We start from the raw sequence: 16796 nt of genomic DNA on the forward strand, positions 1-16796 counted from the left end.
AAAAACTATGAATTTTTACACGTCACCCCCTTCCCACCCCCACCCCTAGGGGTGCTAGGGGTGTCTTACCCCCACAGTATTTCTTTCCAGATTATAAATCATATGTGTACCAAGTTTTGTGTAAATTGCTCCAGGCATTATAGAATTATTCTGGCATATATATATATATATATATATATATACCATACAATATAGTTGGTGCCGCAGATAGCAGTCACATAACAGAGGAGCTGCTCCAGGCAGCCCTAAGAAGAGCTTTTTTGAAGAAAAAGTGAAGACTACAAGGGCAGCAGCGGTGTGTAAATGTCAGAGACATTCACTGCTGCAGCTCCAGCTCTCCCCAGCGGCGCTTTACACTCCCGAGCCCTGGTTGCCGGGTAACTACAGCAGGAGGCTCCGGTTTTCTTCATGGTCAGGCACACACGACGGGGGCTCTCCGGGATCGCGTGGCCGCGCTTTGGGAGGTGGTGAGTGGGTCCCGCTTGCGGGACCCGTACTTTATCGCGATCCAGCACGGTCAGTGGGAGGCGGGCCGCGCGCGCTGGCGGTGGACACTGTGGCAGTACAGGCGATCCCACTAGATCACCAGGGCATGGGTGCTAGGTCAGGTTTTCTCTCTAAACCATTTTAATAGTAGCCCACAGTACTCACAGGCTGGCCGCCATTTTGGGCAACCAGCGGAGCTTACTAAATTAGCAGTACACTACACACAGGGCGGGTGTTGTCACCCCTTTATTACTCTTTTGTTTCACTTGGTAATAATACTGTGTGTAATTTGGGGGAATGTGTGTGGTATCAGCCAAATAGCTGCAGTGGCTCGGTACGCTTATAGCGGGGACATCTGAACACAGATTGAATTCCATCAAACACCAACTTTAAGGGATATGTGCCTATCAGGGCACGTTATAGTGCAGAGTTTATAGAGGGTTACACTTCTTTAACCTGTCTTTTCTCTTTTCGTTTAACTAAACGTAACACCCAGGACAGAGAATTCCCTGTTATGTGTAGATTGTGCGGTGGAGCCATCTGATTAGCCCTCAATGCAGCTGCAGGACGTTCCTGTTTGAACAGCTCAGCTTATGCAGGTAAGGTCACCGTTACCAGAGACCCCGTCCGTCATTTCTTCTCCCCAGGTTTCTAAAAGGAGGTTGCTAACCTCAGTGTTACACGACGCTGCGGATGAGAGACCTCTCTTGAAGGAGGCAATAGATGTCCGGGATACTGAGGATGTCTGTTTCCGGTGGGGTCCGAACAAGTGTCTCTGGGTCCTGGAGACATCCGACTGCACGTTTTCAGGTTTCTAAAAGGATCTTGCTAACCTCCATGTTACACGAGATACTGATTATGTTTCGGTGGAGTCTGAACCAGTATCTCAGGATATTGAGGCGTATTGTACAGCAGTTCGTCTGGTGCTGCAGATAAAGAGGTCGGACACTTCAGGTCCCTCGGGGTTTTGACGCCAAGGAAGAAATGACAGCGACTTGTTCAGTTTCGAATGAGCTGGGCATGCTCCAGTAGGTGGCCGGAAACATCCGAATTCACAATTTCAGGTATCGAACAATGTTTGTTTGCCTATCCTTTTCCCGCAGATAGCAGGAAACGATATCAGGCCTCTCCAGGGTATACCCCTCAATGTATCGCCGGTCCAACAGGCTGCCGTTTTTCCTGGGGCAACCTTGCTGAGGGATCCATCTGAGAGACCTATGCGACAGCAGGGGTACGACCTTGTCCGGAGCAGGTAGGTTGTGGAACAATTGTCCTCTAGGTTACAGGATAATTCGCATCAGGATCAACTGATGCTTTGGGACAGATCAGAATCACGATTCTGCTTTATATTCTTTTGAGGTCTCCACGTCTGTATACTCGGAACCTGCAGTTTCACCTTGGCTGTCTTAACCCGACGACCTCTGGGGCTGCGACAGTGACAGGTGAACATGGAATCCTAAGGGGCAGCTGGTTCAGGGGAAGGAACTTCCTGCATGATTTCTCGAACCTTTGGGGGTAAGTCCACTTTTCTTTCCCCTACTGCTGCCACCTCCAAGACGGACCTTTACCGGTCTTTCCTTTAGATCTTTCCGTGCCCTTTCAGGCTTTCGACTCCAAGTCAGGGGCGGTAAATATGGGTCTGGGACTCAGGATCGACAGCAAAAAGGTCACAAACATTAGGTCGACGCCAATTGTTCGACACACCTTAGGTCGACATGGACAAAAGGTCGACATGGACAAAAGGTCGACAGGAACAATGTCGACATGGAAAAAGGTCGACATGAGGTTTTTTTGTGTCGTTTTCTTCGTAGAGTGACCGGGAACCCCAATTAGTGCACCGCGTCCCCTCGCATGGCTCGCTTCGCTCGCCATGCTTCGGGCATGGTGCCTTCGCTCCGCTACCGCTTCGCTCGGCACAGATTACCGTTCCAATCGTAGTCCACGTGGATCGTTAAGTATGAAAAGGTTCCAAAAAAGAAAAAAATCGTGAAAAACTCATGTCGACCTTTTTCCATCTCAACCTTGTTCCTGTCGACCTTTTGTCCCTGTCGACCTTTTGTCCCTGTCGACCTAAGGTTTGTCGACCAATTGGCGTCGACCTAAGGTTTGTCGACCTTTTTGCTGTCGATCTGGAGTCCGGATACCAGTAAATATACAGAGTTTTTATTTATAAATATAAACTCTAAAGACAATATTGTTGTGTTGCAGTTAGTGTACATTTTGTTATTAATTGGATATTAGACTTGTGTGTTTCTATATGTTTTTTATTTGTTGGGATAAAAAAGGAACTTTATTTTAAGTAAAATCAAAGTTTGATAGTTTTTTTTTATTTTATTTTTTTAAGTAATTTATTGCACTCCTCACACTGAACATTTTCACTGCAACAAGAAAAAATGCAAAGTAATTTTTTTTGTGTGTGTACTGTTGTCACTGTATTTTTTCTTACACAGATAAACGTTTTTATTTATGTGAGTGATGATTATTTTAATTAATTTGTTCTGTAAAATAGTGTGTGTGTGTATATATGTATATATATATATATATATATACACCATATTTGTTTTACTAATACTGCAATATTGTGTAATAAAAAGCAATTGGCTGCCTAGTTATTGTGTTAGCTTCATATATCTAATTGCTGTACCAGATGAACGTCACTTTTATTAATAGAATTTTGGGTAATAGATATCCTGGGGTCAAAATGAGGCACTTAAATATGCCACGTTGGCCTTTCTTACCAGAACTGTTTCTGTTCTTTAGTTCTCTACTAATGACGCCATAGAGTGATGACACAATCTACATAATTGGTGATACCAAAGTCATACCAAAGCTGGATTACAGGGGGGAGGGGGCGCACAGGAGGCAAGTGCCCCATTTCTCTTTCTTTCAGGGGGCACCCCAGCTGTTGTAGTCACAGCAATGGGTAGGGATACATGGCACTGCACAGTCAGTGTTAGCAGCGTATGGAGGAGTCAGGAGCAGCTGCAGACAGTGTGCCAAGTGATGATGTGACAGTATTTATATGTGTATAAGTGTGTGTGACTGTATGTGGGTTGCTGTTTGTAAGTGTTTGACTGTACAGATATACAGTATATGTGTGTGTGACTATGATTGTGATTGTATGTATGTGTATAAGTGTGTCACTGTATGTGTGTGACTGTATATTTGTATATGTTTGTGACTATGTATAAATTCTAAAAACAACCACAATGGAGTGTATCACATTAGTTATTCAGTCAGCCTGATTTAAAATAATTATAATATTTATTAAATATCACACATATATGTCTGAAAATGAAAATGATTAAATATAACTGGAACAAAATGAAGCATATAAAATAGATGCACCCAGTATGTGACTTATTCAAGCTCACTAGAGCACCAGTGCAACAGTGTATCAAACTGATTTCTTATGTATATATATATAAATATATATATATATGTATATATATACTAGCAGAATACCCGTGCTTCGCTATGGAATTTAAAGAATAATACCAATCTTTGGCAGGCCGCACCTCTGGTCTTCCCCTGATTGATGCTGTCAAAATGCTGGTGCTGAGGAGAATAATCTGCCTCCTTCTCTGCCCCGTCCCACCTCTGATGCTGCCCTGCTCAGTGCTGTAAATGCTGGGATGATAGGCCAAGCTCCGCCCGCTGTATGTTAAATATGTTAGGTTTGCAGGCTGACTCTATGTCAAAGGGCCCTAGGTCTCCTTGCTTAACTTCAAACTAAAGTATGCCTCTGCCCCCACCCATGTGTGCCTGTGCCCCCACCCTTGTGTGCATCTGCCCTTACCCATAGGTGACTCTGCTCCTACCCGTATGTTTATGCCCCAACTCGTGTGTGCTTCTGCCCCTACCCATGTGTGCCTCTATCCTTACCTGTGGGTGCTTGTGCCCCTACCCATGTGTGCCTCTGCCCCTACCTGTGGGTGCCTCTGCCCCTACCCATTTGTGCCTCTGCCCCTACCTGTGGGTGCCTCTGCCCTGACATGTGGGTGCCTCTGCCCCTACCCGTGTGTGACTATGCCCCTACCCATGGGTGCCTCTGCTCTTATACGTGGGTGCCTCTGCCCCTACCCATGTGTGCCTCTATGTAAATTACTCCAGACATTCCAGAGTTATGCCGAAAACTATGGATTTTTACATGTCACCCCCTTCCCACCCCTAGGGGTGCTAGGGGTGTCTTACCCCCACTGTATTTTTGTTGAGAATGTAAGTCATATGTATACTAAGTTTGATGTAAATTGCTCCAGGCATTCCCGAGTGATGCCCGAAAACTATAGATTTTTATATGTCACCCCCATCCCAACCCCACCTCTAGGGATGTCTTACCCCCACAGTATTTTTTCCAGATTGTAAGACATATGTGTACCAAGTTTGGTGTAAATTGCTCTAGGCATTCCAGAGGTATGCCTGAAAACTGTGCATTTTTACATGTCACCCCCTTCCCACCCCTAGGGGTATTATGGGTGTCTTACCCCCCAGTATTTCATACCAGATTGTAAGACACATGTGTACCAAGTTTGGTGTAAATTGCTCCAGGCATTCCAGAGTTATGGCCAAAAACTATGAATTTTTACACGTCACCCCCTTCCCACCCCCACCCCTAGGGGTGCTAGGGGTGTCTTACCCCCACAGTATTTCTTTCCAGATTATAAATCATATGTGTACCAAGTTTTGTGTAAATTGCTCCAGGCATTATAGAATTATTCTGGCATATATATATATATATATATATATATATACCATACAATATAGTTGGTGCCGCAGATAGCAGTCACATAACAGAGGAGCTGCTCCAGGCAGCCCTAAGAAGAGCTTTTTTGAAGAAAAAGTGAAGACTACAAGGGCAGCAGCGGTGTGTAAATGTCAGAGACATTCACTGCTGCAGCTCCAGCTCTCCCCAGCGGCGCTTTACACTCCCGAGCCCTGGTTGCCGGGTAACTACAGCAGGAGGCTCCGGTTTTCTTCATGGTCAGGCACACACGACGGGGGCTCTCCGGGATCGCGTGGCCGCGCTTTGGGAGGTGGTGAGTGGGTCCCGCTTGCGGGACCCGTACTTTATCGCGATCCAGCACGGTCAGTGGGAGGCGGGCCGCGCGCGCTGGCGGTGGACACTGTGGCAGTACAGGCGATCCCACTAGATCACCAGGGCATGGGTGCTAGGTCAGGTTTTCTCTCTAAACCATTTTAATAGTAGCCCACAGTACTCACAGGCTGGCCGCCATTTTGGGCAACCAGCGGAGCTTACTAAATTAGCAGTACACTACACACAGGGCGGGTGTTGTCACCCCTTTATTACTCTTTTGTTTCACTTGGTAATAATACTGTGTGTAATTTGGGGGAATGTGTGTGGTATCAGCCAAATAGCTGCAGTGGCTCGGTACGCTTATAGCGGGGACATCTGAACACAGATTGAATTCCATCAAACACCAACTTTAAGGGATATGTGCCTATCAGGGCACGTTATAGTGCAGAGTTTATAGAGGGTTACACTTCTTTAACCTGTCTTTTCTCTTTTCGTTTAACTAAACGTAACACCCAGGACAGAGAATTCCCTGTTATGTGTAGATTGTGCGGTGGAGCCATCTGATTAGCCCTCAATGCAGCTGCAGGACGTTCCTGTTTGAACAGCTCAGCTTATGCAGGTAAGGTCACCGTTACCAGAGACCCCGTCCGTCATTTCTTCTCCCCAGGTTTCTAAAAGGAGGTTGCTAACCTCAGTGTTACACGACGCTGCGGATGAGAGACCTCTCTTGAAGGAGGCAATAGATGTCCGGGATACTGAGGATGTCTGTTTCCGGTGGGGTCCGAACAAGTGTCTCTGGGTCCTGGAGACATCCGACTGCACGTTTTCAGGTTTCTAAAAGGATCTTGCTAACCTCCATGTTACACGAGATACTGATTATGTTTCGGTGGAGTCTGAACCAGTATCTCAGGATATTGAGGCGTATTGTACAGCAGTTCGTCTGGTGCTGCAGATAAAGAGGTCGGACACTTCAGGTCCCTCGGGGTTTTGACGCCAAGGAAGAAATGACAGCGACTTGTTCAGTTTCGAATGAGCTGGGCATGCTCCGGTAGGTGGCCGGAAACATCCGAATTCACAATTTCAGGTATCGAACAATGTTTGTTTGCCTATCCTTTTCCCGCAGATAGCAGGAAACGATATCAGGCCTCTCCAGGGTATACCCCTCAATGTATCGCCGGTCCAACAGGCTGCCGTTTTTCCTGGGGCAACCTTGCTGAGGGATCCATCTGAGAGACCTATGCGACAGCAGGGGTACGACCTTGTCCGGAGCAGGTAGGTTGTGGAACAATTGTCCTCTAGGTTACAGGATAATTCGCATCAGGATCAACTGATGCTTTGGGACAGATCAGAATCACGATTCTGCTTTATATTCTTTTGAGGTCTCCACGTCTGTATACTCGGAACCTGCAGTTTCACCTTGGCTGTCTTAACCCGACGACCTCTGGGGCTGCGACAGTGACAGGTGAACATGGAATCCTAAGGGGCAGCTGGTTCAGGGGAAGGAACTTCCTGCATGATTTCTCGAACCTTTGGGGGTAAGTCCACTTTTCTTTCCCCTACTGCTGCCACCTCCAAGACGGACCTTTACCGGTCTTTCCTTTAGATCTTTCCGTGCCCTTTCAGGCTTTCGACTCCAAGTCAGGGGCGGTATCTCCGTCGCCAAGGGATCTCATGGTAGCACGCTGAAGCAGAGGTTCAGCATCCTTGGTCCAGTCTGATTTTAGGTAATCCAACACACCCACCGCAGGTCAGACTTTCCTACCACCTGGGGGGTCCCAGGGTAGGCGCCTGTCGGTGGTCCTACTGGGAGGACTGGGAAGGCTTGGGCGGTTACAGACTCGATTTTGGAGTCCAACCGTCTCAGGGGTCCCTCGGCATGGGTCGGCCGGTTTACGATGACAAGACAGTCATACTACAGGCGGCGCTCCAGATGCTTCTAACCGCAAAGGGTGTTGATCCCTGTTTTCACATATCATTTGAATCGGGGCATTTCTCAGGCCTTTGTTTTCTTTTCCCGTGCCGAAGCCAGATGGCTCGGCCAGGCCTATTCTGGCCTTAGAATCCTTTCAGTCTGTGATTACTAGTTTGAAGAAGAAAGGGGGTTTTACGCGTCCCTTGTCTTCAAGGATGCCTGTTTACTGAACTCCGTTGGGTTTCCTCATCGGGCTTTTCTCAGATTCGCATTACAGGATACTCATTTTCAACAGCCCGGCTAGCTCAGTCGGTAGAGCATGAGACTCTTAATCTCAGGGTCGTGGGTTCGAGCCCCACGTTGGGCGCTGTTCCCTAATTGGACAATCTACTGCTGGAATCCCACTCTGCAGATTAGGTTGCTTCTGAATATCCGGAGGATCCAGGAGCTTCTGGTTCGACACGGGTCCAGTTTATGCTCCTCGTAGACGGTTCTCAACTCGGTCCGTCAGAGGTTTTTTCCTTCCTCGCGACCAGGTACTCTCTTTCTTCAGTGAAGTTGCGACTCGATGAGTGGTCGCCTACATTCCCCTCTGAGCGGAGGACAACAATCTTCTTTCCAGGTCAAGCCGCCAGGTCAGACTCCCGGGTGAGAGAACATTCCCCGGAGTTTTGTCAGCTGGTCCGCTGTTGGCGGATATTCCGGATCGACCTCAGGGCGTTCTGACTGACTCTTTAACCCTTTACTACTCTTGGACGTGAGCTCTGGCGGCAATAGCCGAGGATGCTCTCAGGGCTCCTTGGAGTGTCTGGTTAGTCTATCTTGCCTCCTTTTCTATTTCTACCTCACTTTCGGTAACAGGAGAATGCGCGCTAGTCCTCCCGGTGGCTCCGGTTTGGCCGCGCATGACTTAAAGATCCAGCCTGCACCTGTTGTCAGTAGAGGAGCCTTGGCTCCTTCCTCTGCAGGACTGTCTACTTCAACAGGGTCCTTTTTCTTTGTTCAATCTTACACTGGTTTCGTTTAACGGCGTGACTGTTCACGAGACCTCAGAAGGGAGAAGTTCCCTAGTTCGGTTATGCCTACTGGGCCCCGATTTCGGAAGTCGGTTACCTCTTCTCGCTTTTGCCACTTTGGGAAACTTTAAGGGGCATAGTGTGCATAACAGGGGTTTTCCCCTTTTGATTTACCATTCAGCCGTCATCTTTGGTTTTCTCTGGGTGGTTTGCTCGGCTGCGCTTCAGACTACGTTGACCTGAATTTTAGGTCTCTGCTCTTTCGTTTTTTCCCCAAAAGAAATTAGCATGGCGGCCCTAAGTTCGGGCTCTCTTTCAGGGAGTACTCTATTGGCAACTCCCCCTTTTCGACTGGGGTTACGGCTGAGCTTCAGACTCAGCGGTTGTTTCTTCCAGGGGGGATGTCCGTTTTTCATATAAATCTGAAGCTGGTGTTTTCGGCCCTCTTTGAATGTTGTCAGGGCTCGCCGACTCTCTCTACAGAGGTCTTCGGCTATTCGACGAAGTGTTTTCTTCTTTGTTCTGTACGATGCTCCCGTACTAAATAGCCGGGGTCCCAGCATAAGCTGGGCCATTGGATACATCTGACCATCAGACAGTCTTATTGGCGGTTGCTCAGGAGCCTCCGTTTTCCATTTCAGCGCACTCTACGCGCGTTGTGGGACCTTCGTGGGCGGCTGCCCGTGGGGTCTCCATGACTACTTTATGTCGGGCGGCTACTTGGTCGGACCGACATACGTTTGTTAAATTCTATAAGTTTGACACTTTTGCGGCCTCTGCATCACAGTTTGGTCGAGCGGTTTTACAGGACTCTCAGCGCTCTCCCACCCGTTTTGGGAGCTCTGGGACGTCCCCATTGTAACTACGCTCCAGTGGCCCCTAGTGGATGAAGGAGAAATCAGGATTTTGGTACTTACCGATAAATCCCTTTCTCCGATTCCACAGGGGCCACTGGACGCCCGCCCAGCGCTGTTTCCTCCTTGTTTTTTGCTTAAAGGTCTGCAGATCACTAGGTGCCTGCTTGTTGAGTTCAGGTTAACCTGTTTTTTTGTTAGGTTCTGTTCCAGGTTTAGTTTGTGTTATCCTGGTTTACAGGGGGTCATTAACCTCCTCTACCTTAAGGTTTGTTTATTCCAGCTCTCCTCGGGCACAGTTTTACGTAGACTGGCTTGGAGGGGAGATAGTAGGGGAGGAGCTAGCCACAGTGTTAGAATTTTAAAGTGCCAGCTCCCAATTACTGCCTACTATTTCCCCATTGTAACTACGCTCCAGTGGCCCCTGTGGAATCGGAGAAAGGGATTTATCGGTAAGTACCAAAATCCTGATTTTGCCAGCAGAGGGATAAGGCTTAGACCTGAAGCCCCTCCCCCAGCCCCAGGGCACCATTTCCTGCAAATGTTCCTGCCCTGGAGCTGCATATCTGTCTCTCCCTCACTCCCTGTCAGTGTCTGGGCGCCATTTCTCTCAGCTTCACTGTTCCTGGGACTGCTTGGGCAAATCCTCCTGTGTAAAGCCGCCTGGTTGTCAGTGCTGTGACTTTACATGACACTTAAGTATTCTACCTGCCTTTTAGACAGTGTTAGTTAAGAAAGAGTGCATTTAGTCAGGGTTTTCTAGTACAATTACCCTGTGATATACATCCAGTTCTTACTGTGCATTGTTATATCGACTATATAGCTATATATAAGCTAGTCCAGTGCAGTATAATTGTTAGTAATAACCTCTGCATTGTACAAACTGTGACTATCTGTGTGTGCATTAGCTTGCTGAGTGGTGTCCATTTCATATCTCTCACTTAGCTTGCTATCCCTATATTCTGTAACCTGAGGGGGCTTGGTGCGTCAGGTTTTATATTTATATAGGATTTTCACAAAGATATACTTTAATACGTATTTTTCTCTGTGATTTTAGTCACCATATCTCTCCTTTATCTCTGCTAGTGCTGACTACACTGCGCAGGGGTTTGGGTATGAGGTATTGTGCTGCTGCCAATTGTACTGTTACCTGATACTGCAAGTTACATCATGTCTGCTTCTGAGGGTAACGGTTCTGGGGCTGAACACACTGCTGGTGTTGCTGAAGCCTATGAGGAGAATATAGCAGCTGTGGGCTCTGGTTCTGGGGGCTCCTTGCCCCCCAGTGGGACTGTGGCAATGGAGGTACATAATGACCCACCGTGGGCCGCTTTTTCCACGCTTCTACATACGCTAGTTAATAAACTAACACCCCCTATGGCACCCCTTATGCCGGTACAACCGTATGTGGTCCCTGCAGCTAACCCGCCGTGGGCGGACGACTTATCTGCTCAATTGAAGAAGTTGAACCAGTCCCTGACTACTAAAAAGTCTGACCCTCGCTCGCCCAAGCCCAAGGGGTCCTCTAAGCGAGCTCTTATCTCTTCACAATCCACTGCTGTCACTGACACCTCGTCTGATGAAGACGGCACTTACACTGACCCCACAGATTCTGACACAGATACTGCTGATGGGGAGGGTAGTTCACATGTGGATGTTCCTGATCTTTTGGAGGCTATTAAGTTGATTTTACAGATTACGGATGATCCCGAGCCATCCATCCCTCCTAAGAAACCAAATAGGTTCAAGTGTCAGAAGGTGGTTAAACAAGTTTTACCTCACTCTGACCACCTAGTGGATATACGTCAGGAACCATGGGAAAACCCGGCTAAGAAGTTTGTGCCTCAAAAGAAGATGCTGGCTTGCTATCCCCTCGCACCAGAGCTGTCTAAAAATTGGGAAACGCCTCCTCCAGTAGACTCGCATGTGGCTAGGATGGTGGTTTCCTCAGCTCTACCTGTCACTACCCTCACGTCTCTAAAAGAGCCTACGGATAAACGTGTGGAGGGTTGTCTGAAAGCGATTTACACCCTCACGGGTGCTGCACAAAGGCCCACTATTGCAGCAACATGGGCTGCAGTGGCTATTGAAGCATGGGCCTTGGAGTCAGAAGCTGAAATCTCTTCTGACCATGCTAGACAATGCTTGTCATATATTGTCACAGCTTCTCGCTATATTAAAGAGGCGGCTTCTGATGCCAGTATCCTAGCAGCCAAGGCCTCCATTACGTCAGTCCTGGCTCGCCGGATATTGTGGCTGAGATCCTGGTCTGCGGATCTGGACTATAGAAAAACCCTGGAGGTACTCCCTTTCAAGGGAGATATTCTGTTTGGGGAGGACTTAAATAAGATAGTGGCTGACTAGGCTACTGCCAAAACTGCCTGTCTGCCAAGTACCACTCCTTCTGTGTCGAAGGCTAAAGGTACTTCTTTTCGCCCCTTTCGTCCTTCAGGTAAAGCAAAAGGTTAGGCGTACAACAAGCAGACCCGCAGTTCCAAACCTGGTAAGCCAAAGCCCAAAAGAGCCTGGGCTGCCCGTCAGCCAGCTTCCAAGACCGATAAGCCTGCCGCATGACGGGGCGGGCCTCCCCCTGGGGGATCCCAAGGTGGGGGGCTGGCTTCTAGGGTATACCCAGGAATGGTTGAAGACCGCTTCAGATGCCTGGGTATGGGAAGTCATCACTCGAGGTTACGCCATAGCCTTCAAAAACCGACCCCTCATCGGACAGATGTCCCGTTGGACCAGACAAGGCGAACACTCTACATTCGGTGGTACAGACCCTCCTGGATACAGGAGTCGTAGTACAAGTGCCTCTTGCGCAGAGGGGCCGGGGGTACTATTCTCCGCTGTTTCTAGTCCCGAAACCGAATGGGTCCTCCCGGCCCATTCACAACCTCAAGGTATTGAACAGGTTTGTGATGGTTTCCAAGTTCCGTATGGAAACTCTTCGCTTTATAGTTCTGGCCTTGGAACCTGGGGACTACATGGTCTCCCTGATATACAGGATGCTTACCTGCATATTCCTATAGCAGCGTCACATCAGCAATACCTGAGGTTTGTGATTGGCAACCTCAATTACCAGTTTCGGGCGTTACCTTTTGGTTTAACTACGGCTCCGCGAGTCTTCACCAAGGTCATGGCGGTGATGACGGTAGTACTCCGCCGTCAAGGGGTCAGGATACTGCCGTATCTGGACGGCTTGTTAATCCTGGCAAATTCCCCAGAACTTCTCCTACATCATCTGGATATGACGGTCCGGTTTTTACAAGCCCATGGGTGGCTCATCAACTGGATGAAATCCTCCCTGATCCCTGCTCAGAGCATGGTGCATCTGGGAGCACTACTGGACACTCACAACCAGATGTTGTTCTTGTGTCAGGAGAAAGTCCTGAAGCTTCAGGACAGGATTCGTTGCTTCCTTTCTCGTCCGCAAGTGTCGATACATTCGGCGATGCAGGTGCTGGGCCTCATGGTCTCAGCTTTTGACATGGTGGAGTATGCTCAATTCCATTCTCGCCCCCTCCGGAGGCTAATTCTAGCCAAGTGGGACGGCCTGCCTAACCGGATCAGGTCTCACATGATCTCATTGACTCCAGAGATCCGTCTGTCGCTGCACTGGTGGCTCCAGGACCAACGATTGTGCAGGGGCCGTCCCTTCTGGATATCCGACTGGGTCCTGTTGACGACAGATGCCAGTCTCAGAGGTTGGGGAGCGGTGCAACACTCCCTTCAGGGTCGGTGAACCAAGGAGGAGTCCCCACTCTCAATCAACATTCTGGAGTTGTGGGTGGTCTTCAATGCATTGAACCTGGCCCAGCATTTAATTCAGAACCGTCCTGTTCAAGTACAGTTGGACAACGCCACCACAGTGGCTTACATAAATCATCAAGGCGGCACTCAAAGCCGTTTGGCAATGAAGGAAGTCTCACGGATTCTACATTGGGCGGAACGCCATCTACCGGCCATATCGGCAATATTCATTCCGGGAGTCCTGAATTGGGAAGCGGACTTTCTCAGTTATCAGGACGTACACGCTGGAGAGTGGGGCCTCCATCCAGAAGTGTTTCAACTCCTAGTGGAAAAGTGGGGCCTTCCATACGTAGATCTGATGGCGTCTCGACACAATCACAAGGTTCCGGTCTTTGGAGCAAGGACAAGGGATCCGCAAGCAGCATTCGTGGATGCGCTGGCGGTGCCGTGGAAGTTTCGGCTGCCGTACGTGTTCCCTCCGGTGTCACTTCTGCCCAGGGTAATTCGGAAGTTCAAGCAAGAAAAAGAAAATCTGCTTCTCATAGCTCCAGCGTGGCCCAGACTGCACTGCTTCTCAGACCTGCAAGGTCTATCATCAGAGCGTCCAATTTACTTCCACAATGCCCAGACCTCCTCGTCCAGGGCCCCTGTGTCTACCAGGACCTAGCCCGGCTGTCTTTGACGGCGTGGCTCTTGAAGCTTCCGTCTTAAGGGCTTAAAGGGTTTTCTGAGGCGGTCATTCAAACTATGTTGCGGGCCCGGAAACCGGCTTCGGCTCGCATTTACTATAGGGTCTGGCATTCTTACTTTGTTTGGTACGCATCTAACGATTATGACGCTTCCAAGTTTAGTATAGCCAAGTTGTTGGCTTTTCGTCAGCAGGGCCTTGACTTACGTCTGCGTCTGGCCTCCCTCAAGGTTCAAATACCTGCCTTGTCGGTGTGGTTTCAGAGAAAAATTGCGACCTTACCTGATGTGCATACCTTTAGTCAGGGCGTGTTGCGTATCCAACCTCCCTATGTCCCGCCTGTGGCTCCTTGGGACTTGTCGGTGGTTTTGGAGGCGTTACAAGAGTCTCCGTTTGAACCTCTTGGTTCAGCTGACCTTAAGTGGCTTTCCCTTAAGGTGGTGTTTTTGTTGGCTATTGCTTCAGCTATAAGAGTGTCGGATTTGGGTGCCTTGTCCTGTAGTTCCCCATATCTGATATTTCACTGTGACCGGGCGGTTCTTAGGACTCGTCCCGGATATTTACCTAAGTTGGTTTCTTCTTTCCACCTTAACCAGGAGATTGTGGTTTCTACGTTCCACCTTAACCAGGAGATTGTGGTTCCGGCACTTGTTTCTCCTGATCTGTCTCCCAAAGAGTGGTCTTTGGATGTGGTACGGGCTCTCCGTATCTATGTGAAGAGAACTGCTTCTATTAGGAAATCTGATTCTCTCTTTGTGCTGCTTGGATTTCACAAACGGGGCTGGCCTGCTCACAAGCAAACTTTGGCCAGATGGATTAGAATGGTGATTGCACATGCTTATGTGAGGGCTGGTCTGTCAGCTCCTGCTCACATTATGGCCCATTCTACTCGGTCTGTTGGACCTTCTTGGGCGGCCCGCCATGCTGCGACCCTTGAACAATTGTGCAAGGCAGCTACGTGGTCCTCTGTGAACACATTCATAAGGTTCTATGCCTTTGATACTGCCGCTTCCCAGGATGCTTCCTTTGGACACCGGGTTCTTGTGCCCGCTACAGTGCGTCCCCTCCCATAAGGAACTGCTTTAAGACATCCCCTATGTCTATTCCTTGTGGAGCCCAGTGTACCCCGCAGCAGAAAACGAGTTTTATGGTAAGAACTTACCTTTGTTAAAACTCTTTCTGCGAGGTACACCGGGCTCCACAAGGCGCCCACCCTGACACACTTATCTTCTTTGGGTTGGTATGGCATTAGCCGCTGACACTTCTTCTGTCGTGAGAGTGTGGTATATGTGGCTACTAACCGTTGTCGTCTCTTTTCCTGCTACTGCATTGGGCTGGTTAACTAAAAACTGAGCTCCTGTGCAGGGAGGCAGGGTTATAGAGGAGGCGGCGTTATGCATTCTGGGAACAGTCAAAGCTTTTCAGCCTGTTGGTGCCTCGGATCAAGATCCTACTCTACACCCCTATGTCTATTCCTTGTGGAGCCCAGTGTACCTCGCAGAAAGAGTTTTAACAAAGGTAAGTTCTTACCATAAAACTCGTTTTTTTGAGTGAGACTGAGATAGTGAGACCTTTGTTTTCTGATGGCTCAATGTACAAAACTTTGTTTAATACACAAAGTTATTAAAATTATTGTATTAAATGACATTCAGGCTATGTGTATAAGGTGTATATGAAACATAAATGAATTGTGTGAATGTACACACACTTTGTTTAATGCACAACGTTATTAAAAATATTGGCTAAAATTACCTTCAGGCTGTGTGTATAAGGTGTAAACGAAACATAAATGCATTCTGTGCTTAGACTTAGGTCCCATCGCCATAACATCTCATTATGATATGCAATTATTCCAAAATAGTGAAAAATCTGATATCCAAAATACTTCTGGTCCCAAGCATTTTGGATATGGGATACTCAACCTGTATATCTGTGTGTGTGTGTGTGTGTGTGTGTGTATATATATATATATATATATATATATATATATATAGATATAAAAATAAAACTTCCCTTATTGCACTAATTGACTTATAAAACTTTTTAAACTTGTTTACATATAAACAGGCTGCCCTGTTTCACTGTGTTCCCTGTTAGAAAGTACAAGAAATAGAAAATATACAACAGTAGTGAAACTGGCGCCTAAGGGTGACTACTACACCCCAACTATGATTATATCAACAGTTGTTACTGTAAACAGTACAATTTGTGGAATGCAAAAACAGTCAGCAGGTTTCCATACATATATTTATTAAAAGTTAATAAAAAGCAGCATTAGTGTCCATAAGCATATAATAGTTCTTTTGTAATTTCACCCCCTATTGACATAAAATGGGGGTCAAGATAAACATAAGACCAGTATTTTCTTTTACGATTTCCTCCTTCTAACAGTGCAGATTGGAAGTCACATCTCAAAAGACAGATAAGCTAACGCGTTTCGTCTCTTGTCGAGACTTCATCAGCGGTATATTGAATTTACCATCAGAGAATATAAGTTGTGGATAAAAACTTCTCTTGGACACTATCACCAATCAGACTAGCCACTCTGCATTTAACATGTGGCCAATAGTGCCTGATGGTTTTTAAAAGAGGCGTATGATACCTAGGAGGTCAGATTCAAAGGATGACTTGGAGAATAATCAACCATCCGGTGAGGAATGTGTCTTAGTATCATAAGTGTTGGGTAAGCAACACTTATGATACACATAAGCAACACTTATGATACTAGGACAAACAGCACATTCCTCACTGGATGGTTGATTATTCTCAAAGTCATCCTTTTAGTTTCATCTCATGTCCTCTATGGATATAGCTGCTGTGATGTGCTATATGCAATGTTTCCAGTGATCTGTTTCACTGCTTGAGTCCTCACACAACAGCACAAAATGCTGAGCAATTTTTTTGGTCAACCCGGTGCTAAACACCCCCCCCCCCCTGCTAATTAAGCAATCAGAAGTTTCAAAATGGCAGAGCTGAAAACCCTGTGACCATTTTTTTTCCCAAAATAAAGTTTTATTTTGAAAAGCACCACAATTGTTGACCATTCATTTTTATT

At 47.5% G+C, this 16796-nt stretch overlaps 1 non-coding gene across 1 annotated transcript; it reads left to right on the forward strand.

The window, feature by feature from the left end:
• The first annotated feature begins 7727 nt into the window (after window positions 1-7727).
• Window positions 7728-7800, forward strand: TRNAK-CUU (transfer RNA lysine (anticodon CUU)). Its single transcript has one exon. It is a non-coding gene; the product is annotated as a tRNA-Lys (tRNA).
• Window positions 7801-16796: the final 8996 nt, after the last annotated feature.

This window comes from Pseudophryne corroboree, chromosome 6, assembly GCF_028390025.1.
Source record: "Pseudophryne corroboree isolate aPseCor3 chromosome 6, aPseCor3.hap2, whole genome shotgun sequence".
Lineage (NCBI taxonomy): Eukaryota > Metazoa > Chordata > Amphibia > Anura > Myobatrachidae > Pseudophryne > Pseudophryne corroboree.